Raw genomic sequence first — 16362 nt, 5'->3', positions numbered from 1 at the left:
TTATTTTGGTTTTGTTTTCAACCAGAATTTTCTATTTTTTTTTTGTTGTTGTTGGTGTTGATTATTGTTGATGATGATCATTAATCTTGGCTGTTGCTGAATTTCTCCTTTTTTTCTTGTTTTTTTTTCGCTGATTCAATTCTGTTTTTGGCTAAATTTGTTTTTGTTTTTTTTTCTCATCTGAATTTTTTTTCCATGTTGGCAAGAGTTAATTAATTTTCGTTGAGGTTTTTTTCTCTTGTCGCTGTTCACCAGAACAGCAGTGAAAAAGCGATTAACCATCCAATCAACTAACCAACCGATCACAAGCGATCGAACGTCCGATATACGATAACCTCGAATTTTTTTTTTGTTTTTTTTTCATTTCCATTCGGATGATTTGTTTTTCGCTTACTCGCTTCACTATTACACACACACACGCATTGATATTGGCTATAATCATTCAATACGGAAACCTAAACTAAAAAAAATAAAAATGTACCCAATCGATAACCAAAAAAAAAAAAAAAATTATAATTAATGAATCTTTGAACATGATTTCAATGAAGATGATGATGATGATGATGAGAAATTAACCCGGCGTGAGATGTGTAAAATGAACAGAGAAAATTAATCGATTATCCATCAATCAATCAGATCAGATTAGATCAGATCAGATCAGAGAGCAAGATCATTATAATCAGGAAATGTTGTGTTTGATTTGTTTTGATTTGATTGATTGGATTGAATACTGGTCGAAAAATATTTCGATTATAATTTTTTTTCCATGTTTGTTCAAAGTATTCGTTGATTCATTCATTTTTTCTAAATTACAATCGGATGATCATCGATACAATGTCAATGATGACAAACAACACACCCAAACGCCCAGTCTATTTTATAATCAATTTTTTTTCTCTTTTTTTTCTTGAAAATAAATAAATGTCTTCCATCAATCACATTGGATTCACTCAGATTTTGAATGCTTGTCGGATTTGTTTTTTCTTCTTAAAAGTGTGCAAAAAAATCGTGTGACAACAACAACAACAACAACAAAAAAATTGCTCGACTTTTAATACCACCTATGGTTGTATGACACGCAATGTATATATATCATACCTTATTCAACAATAGGAAATCATGGTGATTTTGTTTTCTTCATTTTTTGAACAAACGTTAATTTTATTCGTATTCATTTGAAGCTCAATTAATTCATTATTATTCATGTCATTCATAATGAATTCATTCAATTCAATTCTAATTTCTCAGGTTTTTTGTTGTTTTAGTCTGAAAATTTTTTGCAAACCAGACACAAAAAAAAACAATTCATTCTGTTGTTGATTTGGTTTTTTTTTGCTCTTGGCAGCAATTCCAAATTATTCTGTTCATCATGTTGTGTGACAATAAAAAACAAAACAAAAAATGTGGAGAAAAAAAGCAATATTCCTAGTTCATTGAAATAATGAAAATTCTATTGTTTCTATCACCCCTGTTATTGAAATTATTTTCTAAATTTTTTTTTCTATTTAATTTCAAGTTTTCTTCCATTGTTTCATCATTATTTCTGTATGTGTGTGTGTGTGGTTGATATGTCAATGTCTAACATATACGGACACAGAAATTTGTACTTTGTCATCTTCATTTTTTATTTAGAAACAAATGAATCAAAAATTAAAGTTTCCAATATAGAAATGATGAAAAAAATGTAATCATGGTAATAATTTAATCAGATCCAATCAAAAATCCCAAATATTCGATCGATTATTATTAACCATTTTAATTGAACCATCAGCAAAAACTTGCCAATATTTTTTTTCTTTTGCCTATCATCATCATCATCATTCAAGAATTTGAATTCATCACCGACCAACCACCATTATAAACGAAAATCTCATCGGAATTTAATCGATGAAAAATATTCCCGGCAAATGAACAACAGGAAATTAAACTTTTTTTTTTTTTTTTTTTTTGGTTCGTTCTTCTGCAACACTTACACTACTTTTCCTCATTCATTTCATTTTTTTATTCATTGTTTGCACTTTGTTTTGCACATATCTGAGATGTTTGGAATGGGAAAAAAAACGACAAGAATTTGTTATATTTTTTTCTTGTTTGTCTCATTTGTTTTGTTCATTTCGTGATGATGATGATGATGATGAAAATAAATTTTCTACCATTTTCGCATAATTAACCTAATTGCGATTTTTTTTTCTAAATTTTTTTTTCGTTTTGAAACTCTTTGTTCTTGAATCTTCAAAGATTAGAAGAAAAAAAAATTAGTCGTTTTTTGTTTGCTGCTCTTTTCGTTCATGTCATTTTAAACGGAATCATTCATATAGTGAAATAGATCGAGTTGATGATGATGATGATGATGAGATGTTATGAACCATAGAACAACAACAACAACAACAATAGACAGAATAATGTGGAAAAAAAAGATATTTCTTGGAATTTTTTTTTCACCAAGATTTTTTTTTTTTTTTTTTGCTTCACCGATTCATCATTCATTCATGCCGGATTTGTTCGAATTTTTCTCTCTTTGCTATTGTTGTTGTTGTTGTTGTTGTTGTTGTTGCTGTTTTCGTCGAAATCCTTGTCACTTGTCAACAGGGATTTTTCATTTTTTTTTTTATTTGAAAAAAATTTTTTCATTAATTTTCAAAGAATTTTGGTGCAAATTTTTCTCACTATTTTTTTTTTTTTTTGTTTACTACTGTAAAATGAAACAATATTATCATTTGACGAGAAAAAAAAATACAAATACAAATGTTCCAACGATGTCATCATCATCAGTGACCTAGTGAGAGTTACTATAATTTTTTTTGTTTTGTTTTGTTTGGAATTTGTACACACGTAACTCAGCAGTTTATTCTTGTAGTATATTCATCATTCATTCAAAATATTACAATCATTTTAATTATTATGAACGAGTAAAAAAAAAATCTAAATGAAAATCTGATACCTACCATGATACCAATCTCCATGATGATGATTATGATGATTATAATAATTAACCTGGATATTGAAATTTTTTTTTCTCACATTCAAATTCATTTCGTTGTTGGTATTCATAGTAGAAAACAATTAGTCGTCGTCGTTGTTATCATCATTCGATCGTTTTTTTCATGTCTTTTTTTTCTCTAATTTAATGGCCCATAGATACAGACACGAATCGACCATTGAAATTTTGGATCATTTTTTATTCACATAATCATCATCATCATTTTCATGGAATTTATTTCATTCAGCATTGAATGTAACAAAAAAAAAAAAAAAAATTCAAGTGCTAATTGTTCATTTGATCCCAGAATGTGGGAGTCAAGGGAAAGAAATTGCATTTTTCTTTTCCCTTTTTGGCCATTCATTAACAACAACATTCCATATATACAAAACATTTTGTATTGGTGGTGGTGGTGGTGGTGGTGTTAAGTTTTTTTCTTTTTTTATTGGGGTCCATTCGCTCATTGAATGAATGATAAATCATCCATCCATCCATCCATACATACATCCATGATGACCAAAAAAGAAAAAGAATCGTTTTTTTCTACATTCTAGAATCCATCTTTCAATATTTTCTCTTTTGTTTATAATCATCAGCAATGACCAAGTTTTATATATTTTTTTTTTTTTTTTTGAAAATACAAAACAAAAGAATTGATCATTATTATTCGAAAAGCCTTAACAATTTGAAAAAAATAACATATGATAATGATGGCGGTGGTGGTGGTGGTGGTCGGGTGTTTTAGGCGAAATAGAAAGTTAGTTTCATTATATTTTCCAAATAATACAATGCTACTTCGATTGTAATGATTTTTTGTGACAATTTTTTTTGTTTTAACCGTCAATCTGGCCTGAATCTAACTTGAATATCAACTTGACCATCGTTAATCGAGATACTACTGTATGATGGAATCATTTTAATATATGTTTGTTATTGTTATTTCAGTTTCAGACAATTCATTCAATCCATTTCATTTTTTCCATTCTCATTCATTTATGATATGATTCATAATTAATCATTTTCTTGTTTTATTTTCATTTTTTTTTCGTTTTATTTTTGGTTCGTTTACCAATGCAATATTATTCTCTATTTTTGTTTTGTTTTAATAGTTTTTTTTTGTTCTATGTATAGTTTTAGGTGTGTGTGTGTGTGTATTTGTGGGAGTTTCCAACAAGGACACCACTACCTCTACTAACAAGAATGGATAAAAAACGATTTATCGTTTTTTTTTCATATTCAACGATTAATACATCGATCCAGAGAGAGAGAGAGAGAGAGAGAGAGAGAGAGAGAGAGAGAGAGAGAGAGAGAGAGAAAGCAAAAAGGACAGGAATTGGATTTGGCTCTAGTGGTCGACTATTGGCTTTTTATTGAAACCTAGTGAAACTGATGAAAAATTTGTGGTGGATCTATAGTAGCCAGAAATAAAGATAAAAATAAATCCATAATATATCAGGTATATAAAATGGCCTCTCATATACATACCATGAATGATGGTCATATGTATTTTATATTCTGTATTTATAAACATAGTTTCAATAACAATGATAATCATGGTAGTGGTCAATCCGTATTCATTTTGATTCTGATTCTTTGTGTTCAAATGAGATCATCACGCAAAATAACCATTAATGATTATATGACTCCTAGTAAATGAATGAATGAATGAATGAATATGATGATGATTTTTTTTACCATTCTCTCCATCTAGATATTACAAGTGAAGTATTGTATAGGAATTTGTCAACTCTATTTCTTTTGGAATTTTTTTTTGTTATTCTTTTCTTTTATTTTTGTTCTTATTTCTTTTGAATATTATGATTGAAGTCCAAACATACGTCATTCATTCATTCATTCATTTATTTATATATTGTTGTTGTTGTTTGGTCGGTTGAATCATAATATTCCAATGACTTTATACTCGATGGGCGGTTACATGTATGAATTTATTGTTTTCATCATCAATTTGATCGTTTTGATCTGTTGTTTGTAGAATAAAGAATTTTCAATTTATATATATTGTTTATTTTATCTATTTTCTGTTTAGTTAATGAAAAAAAATGAAGATTTTTTTTCCCATTGTTGATTGTTTTTGATTCATCATCAATATATATATATTGCTTCCATTCATTCACAGGTTTTATTCAGGTATCTTTTTTTGTTCTCTGGATTTTTTTTTGTTTTGTTATCATCATCAATCTCTGACGATGACATTATAACAACACCGCCCGTACTAACACTTTCATTTTTTTTTTTTTTGATCTTTGATCACATAAACACAATAGATCCATGTTCATCATCATCATCATCATGATGATGATCATTATTTTGATGGCCTACAACATGGTCTTTATGGTTTGAAATTAAACCTAAGGATTACAAACGACATAGCTTACAGACAACAATAGTGGACCAAAATATTGCAGAATTTTTTTCATTTTTTAAACTCACCATTAAGAATCAATGAGCTTTTTAGCCACAGAAATATTAAAAGTTCTAAGATTGAACTTTTTTCACTTTTTGAAAATTCATTTCGGTTGTTCTAATCGGCTTACATAATGTTTCGTTTGTCTTTGTCTACACAATATTGATGATGATGATGATGATGATGTGGTTGATCCATCATTAGTGATGACGTGATACTGAAGAAATGAAAAAATATTTTCACTCACAATATCAACATCATCATTGTTCATTGCATTGATTTTTTTGTTTCTTGAATTTTCCTCATTACAAACAACATGATATATTTGAAATAATTTTTCAAGATTATCACAAATTTTTGTGAACTATGCGAAAAATATTTTTCCAACAAATTTCTTTTACGGAAAATTTTCCTCCACCATCAGAATATTTTTTGTAATATCGACAGAATACTGATATTTGAATTTAATGAAATGGAACCAAAAAAACAAAAAAAAAACAGAAAAAAAGAACAGCCAAAAAATTAACTACTTTTTTTTCTATTCTACAGAAAATTGGCTCTCATGATTTCATCATTCATAAAGATGAACGAAAAATTCTACGTAGTTTTTCATTGTTTCTATTATTATTATTATTGTGAGCGAAATACGAATAATAAAGAATAACCGAATTTTTTTTCTGTTGGGAAATGAATTGAAACCACTTCCATCCTGATACACACACAGACTATTGATGATAATAAAAACAATAACTATTGGTAATGGGTAAGAAATTCTTATTCTTTTTTTTGGGCCAATGATAATGTTACCATTATATTTATTACTACTATTGCTGCTGTTGTTGTTGTTGTTGTTGTTGTTGTTCTCATCATCATTGTCTCCGTTTCCTTTATTTTTATTTTTGTTTTTGCTTCATTTCTATTTCTATTTTTTTTCGTTGGATTTTATTTTTTTGCTCGTTTTTGTTTATATTCATTTTCGGTTTTTCAACGTCATTGGTGCGAGAAAACAAAAAAAAATTGGTTGACATCATTTTATCAATAGTACCCATACCTAGCTATATACTATATATCACTATGTACCTGATTCTTTTTATTTTGAATTGCTCAATTTTTGTTTTCTTTCGTTGATTCATTTGTTCATAATATACGTTGGTTGTCGTTGTTTTTTTTTCAATCCACAACAATTGATTTCCAGTGAATATATTTATATTATTATGTGTACTTTATTCCTCCCAGATCGATGTAAATGATGATGATGATGATGATGATGACCTTTTTTTTTCTTTTGTTTCTATAAATCGGTACTACCTACCATGGATTCAATGGAAATGGTAAAGAAAAAAAAAATCTTTTTTTTTCTTTCTTTATTTTCAAGTTTTATTTGAATTTTTTTCATTTTATTTTTAGATCATCATTATTATAATGATAATGATAATGATATGAATCATCATGGATCGTTTATTCTAATAAAAAACAATATATAATCGTAATTCTAAGCTAAAATCTTTCTTTTCTTTTGAAAAAAAAATTTTTTGAAAACTTTGAACTATAAAAGAAAAATCCATAATGTTGGTCACCATGAGAACAACAGTAATCATCAACATCAACATCATCATGTGTTTTTTGTTGTTTTGGTAACACAATTCTCACGTGTGCCGAATCCTTGAGAAAGCCATTTTGTAATGGAATCAAAAAACCAGCAAAACTATTCAATCGAAATGAATCCAAATGAATATCAATGATTTTTTTTTCTGGAAAACTATTTTCATAAATTATCTAGCTAATGGCTTGTCACATTGTATTGTGATGTAAATGTTGCTCAATATTTTTTTTTTGTACTAAAAAGTTTTTATTGCCTTGCTTTTTTTTGGCTTGCATTTCGAAAGCCATCTTTTTGGCAATTCTTCATTTTGCCATTTTTGCGATCAGAATTTTGTTACATTCAAATATATTCTATTTTTTTTCGTTGGTTTGCCATGAATCTGATGATGAGATTTTTATAGGAAATATAAAAACTAAAGGGGTTCAATACACACACACACACACACAACCACACAAGATGATCAAGTTAATTCCAAATGAATGATGATGATGATTTTATATAAATAATGGGTGTGTGTCGTTGTGTGTGTGTGTTTTTTTTAATCGATTGATCCTGGATTATTTTTGTTCATTTTTTTCTTGTTGGCTTTCTCTAGTGGCCTTTTTTTTAATGCAAAGAAAAAAACTTTAATTTTTAATGATAATTTTGAAATTACAACCAAAAAAATACAAAAATTCCCTGGGAAACAGGTGAATAAACATTCAACAACAGCAGCAGCAACAACAACAAAAAACCATCTGGACCTATTATGGATTATTTCTATTTTTCATTTATTCTCTAAATTCTGGCAAGATTGTTGTTTTTTCGTTAGTTGATCTGACACAATTTGTCAATCATCAATATTCCAAATATTTGTTATACATGGCAAATAATTGTCAACATTAGTCAATTGACCATATAATGCAATATTTTATTTTTTTTTCGTTTCATAATCACCATTTTCAGATTCATTGTTGAAATTGGTAAAAATTTTTTCCATTTTTTTTACAATTTTTATTTTGATAATATAATAATATTCGTATTTTCAGCACGATTAACTTACATTTTATTGATTGCGATTCATTCATCCGCGAGAGAGAGAGAGAGAAAGAGAGAGAGAGAGAGAAAAAAAATTGATATTCTTTTTACCTGTAATGAACGATAACAATTTCCAAACATTCCATGATGATAATGACTATGATGAAAGAATTCTCAACACATGAGACATACTTTTTATGATTATTGCTCGAAAAGCAAAAAAAAAAAAAATGAATATTCATTCTCAAGCATTTACTTTCATTGTGGAAAATTATCAACATAAATAATTATATTATATATAATATTCCTCGAGCACCATATTCTCGAAATATATAAATTTTTTTCCATTTTATTCCATTGTTGTAAATGATTTTCCATACAAATTCTGTTGATATAATACTTGTATATACTCACACATTCTATAGGTGAAGCCATCGACATTCAATTTCTTTTTCTTTTGAATTCATATTGTCATAGATGTGCATCATACAATCTGATCATTTGGTTCGGGTGAAAATAGCCGGAAAAAATTTCAATTTTACCATCGTTTTTTTTTGCTTTTTTTTCACTCGATTATCATTCATTATTACGCCTTTAGTTTTTTTTTTCTTTCCAGAATTCTTTTGATTCATAGGTTCTGTCACAAAATGTCGAAAATAAAAATGTCGAATACAAAATGGTCGAAAATATTTGATCGAAAATAATAAAGTCGAAATGACAAAAATGTCGAACAGACAAAAATGTCGAAAATAAAAAAGTCGAAAATTGAAATGTCGAAATGGCTTGAGCCCTTATCCCTTAAAATTATCACTAACAAAAAAGACTCAAATATTATTTTTTCATTTTAATTCTGGATACACAGTGGCGACTTTTCCCTTATTTAATGCAGATAACGTCAGTGTTGACTTTATTATTGTCAAAGACAAGGAAATTTTCTAAGACAAAAGTGTAAAACATCGATAAACCGATTTATAGTATTTTAGACTTTGATCTCTATTCTAGATTGTTTGTCAATACAATAGTTTTATCCAAACCTCACCGAAGGTGAGGTTTGTATTAATCTAATGAACCGAGACCACCTAACCTAACCTAACCTAAACTAGAAAAAAATAAACATTTATGGCCCTGTGAAGACCGTTCATAACATTGAATGCTCCTTTTATCACCCACTCTTCAATAATTACTTAAAGATAATTTGATGCTGTAGTAAATCGATAAACAATCAAATAATAATCACAAACAAATTTGAATGAAAATATAAAGTGAATTGATAATAATATGAATCCAAATAGTTCGAATAAAAATAAAATTTTATCAACTTAATGTGGGATTATCCAGAGTTGAAATGAAAAAATAATATTTGAGTCTTTTTCGTTAGTGATAATTTTAAGGGCTCAAGCCATTTTCGACATTTTTGTCTGTTCGACGTTTTTGTCGTTTCGACTTTATTATTTTCGATCAAATATTTTCGACCATTTTGCATTCGACATTTTTATTTTCGACAATTTGTGACACAACCGATTCATAGATCCATTTAGCTTTCTTTTTTTTTGGCGCTTTTGCTTTTGCTTATGTGATTGGCATCTGTTTGTTTGCTATGTTTTACTTTTCGACAGAATTTCACATTCACAATTCTCAATGATCTCAAGATGATCATCCTCATCATCATCATCATCATCATCATCGAGTAATTGAAGAGATGAAAAAGGCGAAATTTTCCAGTTTGATTCATTCATTCATTTATTTATTCAAGAAGAAAAAAATCTCAGCTCCATTCTTGTCATATCCAATATGATGATGATGTGAGAGTCTTTTGAAATGTTCATCAACAATTCTATGTTGTTGTTGTTGTTGTTGTTGTTCTTATATCATCATAGTTGCTATCAATTAATTAAATTAATTAGAATTTTCATTTTGATTCATCAATTATGTTCTCATCACATACACAAACACACACACACACATGTATTACATTTTCGAGATGTTGCAACTGTGCTTGGTTTTAGTTTGTCGTTGTTGTTGTTGTTTGTTTGCTTGTTTTTTTTGTTGTTGAAACTCTGCTGAAAATCATCATCATAACTATAAAATCATTAGTTGAACATCGGTAGCAATGGAATCTTAGAATTCCCGATTTATGAATCCATTTAATCATAAATATAATAAAGAATAATGGAAACAAAAGAATGTATAATTCATTTGAATTATCATAACAATAACAACAACAGCCATGATAATTAATACAGAATATTTAATATCACAAAATCAAAGAATTATGATGATAATCATATTCGTCTTTGTGTGTGTGTGTGTGAAGTATGTGAATTTTGATTATTGTAAAAAACCAAGACATTTTAATTTTCTCATTGATCGAATTAAATCAATTTCTTGTGTATGTGAAAATAAAATTTCTGGTTAATGTTGGCTGAATCAGACAAAACAACAACAACAACAACAACAGCAGCAGAAAAATTCCTGGAACAATTTTTTTCCAGTTTTCAAAAATATTGAACCGTGATAACAATAACTTTTGTTCTGATAATTCTTGATTGAAGAATTTTTTTTTGTTATTTCGATTGATAACTGATAATGTTAAATGGTGAAACCTATTTTTTTTTTGCATATCAAATAATAAAATTGATGCAAAATTTCCAAATTGTATGAATATTCTGTTTTTTTTTTTTTTTTTTTGGTCCGTTGGCCTTTGTTGTTCGTGTTTCATTTCATTTCATTTTTCTCTCAAAATAAAATGAAATGAAATGAAAAGTAATGTCTACTTTACATCACTTCATTTTACTCAGGAAGTGAATGTTTAGAAAAAGAAAAAAAAATTTTTGAAATTCAAATGTCCCAAAGGACCCAGAAAAAGAGAAAAAAATATCTCGTTTTTTTTCTTAGAACAATTTCATTCGATACACACAACATACTGAATCATACATCATACAAAGATTCTATTCAATCAATTCAAATAGATAGTTTGAAAAAAAAGTCAATCACACACGATATATCATCAGCTATTATTTTGTTTGAAAATAACAAATGTAAAATGTTTGAAGAAAAACAAAATTTCAGTATTCATCACACGCAAAATATCGATGTATAGGCTCATGAGCAATTTGAAGTCAAGAAAAAATTGAAATTCAAATTCATTCAATTTGATTGGTTCTACTACTACTACTTTTTTTGTATCACCAGAATCAATGATGTGTCATGTTGAAAATTTTATTCTCAACATGTGTATATGATGATGATGATTTTGGGGCGTGTGTTTTCTTTTTTTTTCCAAGAATCATATTTTTTTAGTGAAAGATTTACTTTATTTGGAAACTTTTACCATTTTTTTTGTTTGTTTTGATTCATTCAACTTTTTTTTTCAAAATCTCTGAATTTAATTTTAACCCTAATTTCAATTTTTCATCATCTTATTACTAAGAAAACTTACAACACAATGAAATGAAAGGACTCGTTATGTTTCAAATCATGATTTAAATCATTTTTGTCATAATGTTATCAACATTTATGTATTGTTGAACAAGTCATCATCATCATGATATCCGACCGTTTCAATGTGAATGAAACGACAGCAAAAATGACAACGAAAACAACAAACAAACAAACAAAAAAAGATGTCAAATGAATGAAAATAAAAAAAAACAAAAAAAACATTATAATATCATTTTGAATATAAATTTATAAAATGATGCAAATGGCATTTTGGTAATGTTCAGTGGACATGCACTACAAGTAGAAGAAGAAGAAGAAGAAAAGGATTCTATACAAACTAACCCGGGAAAATCTAGGTTTCTTTTTTTTTGCCAGATTCTGATTATATATTATTCACTTTTCGTTAAAATGGCAAAATTACATATGAAAAAAAATCCGAATAAAAAAAACCAAAGCAAAATGAAGAATATATATATCCAAATCAAGCCAGAAAAATTTGCTAAAATCATCATGCACGCAAACATGGAAAAAGAAATAAAATGAATGAGTGAATGAATGAAAACGGAAAACATTGTTTACCACTCTAACCATCAATCACACAGTGACCACGTTGACCATTGCCTGAAAAAACACATAAAACTAGACTTGATTTGATTCTTGATTTGATACAATGTAAAAAATCCATTCACCATTACACAGTTTGATATATTATTTCTAGTTTAGTTGTTGATTATTATTGTTTACAACAACGGTTTGTCTCTATTATTTATACTTTTCTTGATATTGATCCTATAGAATTGTAATATTATATCGTATTTTTATTCATCAAATTCACGGTAAATTTATTGAATCACAATTATCAATAATCATCCAAATCATTACTGATTTTCTTAAAATAAACCAATCATCAATGATCTAGCAATTTTTTTTCTCTTGCCTTTTTCGTTTTGATCCGCTTAGAAATGCTGTTTTGTTGTGTTTTTTTTCCGCCGAAATAGAAAAAAAAATAGAAAAGAAAAACGAAGAAAACTTTGTAATTTTTTTTCTGGCTCACAATCGACCAACTTTTTTTTATCGTGAAAAAAAAGTGTCCGAATTTTTTTTCGGCTGATTCTTCGGTTTTTTTTCTGAAACTACAGGAAATAAATCTTGTCAGCCACATCATCATCATCATCATCATCATCATCGAAGATTTGTGTTCTGATCTGTCATCAGTTTTTTTCTTGTTGTTGCTATCTCTTTTTTTTGCGATTTTATTCGCATCTGTCATGTTCATTGATTCAATGGAAAAAAAATCAAATAAATTTTATCAAAAAAAAAAAAGACTCAAACTCAACTATGTTTCGGACGTTGTTCAAGTGTGAAAGATCAGAGATTAGATCAATGAATGGAAGGCAAAAATAAAAAGGCAAAACATATCACATCGGTTTCTGAAACATGGAACAACAACAAAACATTGACAAGAAATATAGATAAATTTTTATTTAGACCGGAGCAAAAAAAAAAAGTTTTCATTTTTGTTTCACAAACACCGAAAAGAATATTTTCAATTTCATTTTTTCTTCGATCAACGAAAAAAAAACGCTTTTTCTATATTATTTTATTTTCGATTTTTGATTCTGGATATCAATGAAAAAAAAATGAATTCAATATGATTTGAATGGAATGAATGATCCACAAACCAAAGAAACAAATAAAAAAAAAGAAAAAGACATGCACATATACCATCCAATAAAACATGATTGAAGAGACAGATCTCAGTTTTTTTTTCGTAGTAAACAAATAAACGATAGTTTCAAGTAGAACAAAGAATCCACTTGAATCTTATTGGATGTATATAATCCAGAATCTCATTTCTTCATATTCTTGTTTTGTGTTGTTTGTCTGTGGTAAACAAACAAACAAACAAATAACGATACCAATGTATAATATACAAATGTCAATTCTGAATTTGATTTGTTTCCGCCACCACCAAAAAAAAAAAAAAACAAAGCTCACATTTTTTCGAATATTGACATGGTCAACAGAATTGAGAGTTACGAATAAGAAATTTTTTGTCTTTGTTTGTGTCACATACGTTTTTTTTTCTTGGTTCAATCATCAAACACTGGCTGACTGACTGACTGACTGAGACTGATTATGTAGCTATTTCTGATTCTGGTTTACAAACACACAAACACACACACACACAGAGAGACAGATTCCTATGAGGTTTTTGTCATTGTTGAATTCTTAGCTTTGATACAATATATCGATTGATGTATCGATTGTATATTATAGTGTTTTAAATGTTGTTCATGTGATTGTCAAGAATTTCTTATTCTTTTGTAATGATGAGATGATACACTAACGGTTATATTGGCATTTAAAATTATTCAATATCGATGTGATTGAGAATTTGTCCAATGGTAGATCATACAACCAATACGATTACTAAACGGACAAATAGATGTTTCAGATTTTTTTTTTCATTGGCAAAAAAAAAATTGTTTCCATTATTTCAATCTATATTAGCTAGTTATTGTAGTAGTTACAAGTAATATTTGGTTGAATGAACATTCGAGAAGTGTTTCGAAGTGAAAGCATCATCAAATGTTTAACAACAACAACAACAACAACAACTACGAATCAAAGAAAAAAAAATTTGTTCCAAATAAAGAAACAATTTTTTTTGTTGTTTGAAGAGCAAATGAACCCACTCATATACACATACTGCCGATAATAATTCAACGATAAAAAAAACGAATAAAAAAAGAAAAGAAAACAAACATGCAGTGAAAAGTTTGTTTTTTTTTTTTTTTTTTTTTTTGGCGACTCACTCTTATATTATTATTATTAGATCGTTTCACGTTTTCATTTTCGCACTTGACATGAATTCGTGCGTGCCAAAAATATTTCATTTCATTTCATTTCATTTTTTTCTCTCACTTTCTTTACCCAAATTCTTAACACGCACACCAATCGGTTCCAAAGAATTTTTTTTTTATCGTTCAACATTTCAACATTTCGTCTCGTTGATCTCAAACATCATTCGAACTGTTTTTATACATTTAAAACGAATTTTTCTTCTTTTACTGTGATTGAATTTACGAATGATTTTTTTTTTTGATTTTTTTAAATTTTTTCTTTCAATTTAATCTTTCATGTTATCTGATAATAAATTATTTTTGTTTATTTATTTCTAGTTGACAAGAATTTATCATCAAACGGTAATCGATTTGTATTATATTTTTTTTTTCGTTTGATGAAAATTTAAAACCAATCAAACTTGCCAGTTCGATTTGTTCATTTGATTTATCCAATAAATCCTTTTTTTTCATTCATCTGTGTTAACAAAGAATAAAAGTTTATTTCTAGTCTCTATCTCACTCGATGTTTGTGTTCCTATTATAGTACAAAAAAAGAGACCCAAGAGAATTGAAAATAAAACCTAATATATATAACATCTACTGAACTACATTTTGTTTCTTGGGCCATTTTATTTATATTTGAATCCAATTGAAATTCTAATCTTGTCTTTTTTTGTTTTTTCATTTTTAGTTGTTGAAATACAACAAAAACACCATTGAACAGTTGAGAAAAGAAGTTTCTATAACAAATAAATAGCATGATCCTATCCGAAATTCTTTTTTTTGTGTTCAGTGTGTGTGTTGGTATATATACTATAGTATGGTTGGAAAATTTCAGTTTCTTTCGATTAATTTGGTTTGTTTTTTTATTCTTTTACTTTGTGGTTTCATCATCATCATCATCATCATGGTTTGAAAATGGGCGTCATTCGATCTTTTTTTTCGGTTGTTGTTTTTCCCTAAAGTTGCATCATCACCATTGCCAGGGTTTCGAATTACGAATTTTTTTCGCCGTGCTGCTGTTGTCGATTTTCTTATTTTCACATCTTATAGATAACTGTCTGGTTCTGGCATTTTTCATGCCAATGTTATGTTCAGTATGTGTGTGTGTGTGTGTGTGTGAAGTGATTTACAATCATCATTTGTCTTTGAAAATTCCAAAGAAAAAAAAATAACACCAAAACAAAATATCTACGCAAGTTTGGTGGAAAAAAAGTGAATAAATTTCACATGCTTGTGTTGTTGTTCTCCCCAAAGAGTTTCAAGACAAGAAATCTAAGCTATATTTTCATTGTATGAAAAAAAACCACCACCACAAATGAAAATAGACGTCGAATAACAGCCAAGAGTCAGAAGATTCAAAACATCCACTGAATGAGAATGAGATCAATTTCTTTCCATTTTGATTTTGGATTTCCGGATTCCGTGTTATACTTGTCTGTAGTTCATTCTATTCACAATGTTTTTGTTACAATTTTTTTTTCTTTATACTTCGTAACAATAATCGGATTTTTTTATTTTTATTTTAGCTACGCATCACCATCAATCCGGTACATTTTGTTGTTGTTGTTGTTGTTGTTTTCATCACTAAAGTGATAAAATCAGTAATATAATACAGTAGTACGTTGTTTCACTGCCATATTGTCATTGTATGTGTTTGTGATCAAGAATCAATAAATTTTTTTTTTGTAGTTATTTTCTTCTCTTTGGTGAACGTTATTTATTTTGTTACAATTATCGTTGATGTTGTTGTCCATTGTTATTGTTATTTTCACTATCTATTTTTTTTTCTCGTCGTCGTCGTTGTCATTTTCTGTCATTATTATTATTATCAGATGGTGATATTTTTGTCTATTTTAACAAAATAAATTTTGTCTATTTCTACCATCCCGTCATCATATGATCATTGATGAAAAAGATTTTTATCTCATCATCAAACTTTACATCAGACACACTATCAATTGATCAAAACCACATATATAAAAGCTTGTCAATATAAATCTTCTATAGAATCGACTTATTTTTCTTTTACGTTGAAAATTTTGTT

At 27.9% G+C, this 16362-nt stretch overlaps 1 protein-coding gene across 2 annotated transcripts in view; it reads left to right on the top strand.

Moving 5' to 3' along the window:
• LOC124500614 (uncharacterized) overlaps nucleotides 1-16362 on the top strand; it is a 65063-nt gene that overhangs the window by 33015 nt on the left and 15686 nt on the right. The window lies entirely within an intron of this gene.

Source organism: Dermatophagoides farinae, chromosome 4 (assembly GCF_024713945.1).
Source record: "Dermatophagoides farinae isolate YC_2012a chromosome 4, ASM2471394v1, whole genome shotgun sequence".
Lineage (NCBI taxonomy): Eukaryota > Metazoa > Arthropoda > Arachnida > Sarcoptiformes > Pyroglyphidae > Dermatophagoides > Dermatophagoides farinae.
This window is presented reverse-complemented; position numbering and strand designations above follow the sequence as displayed.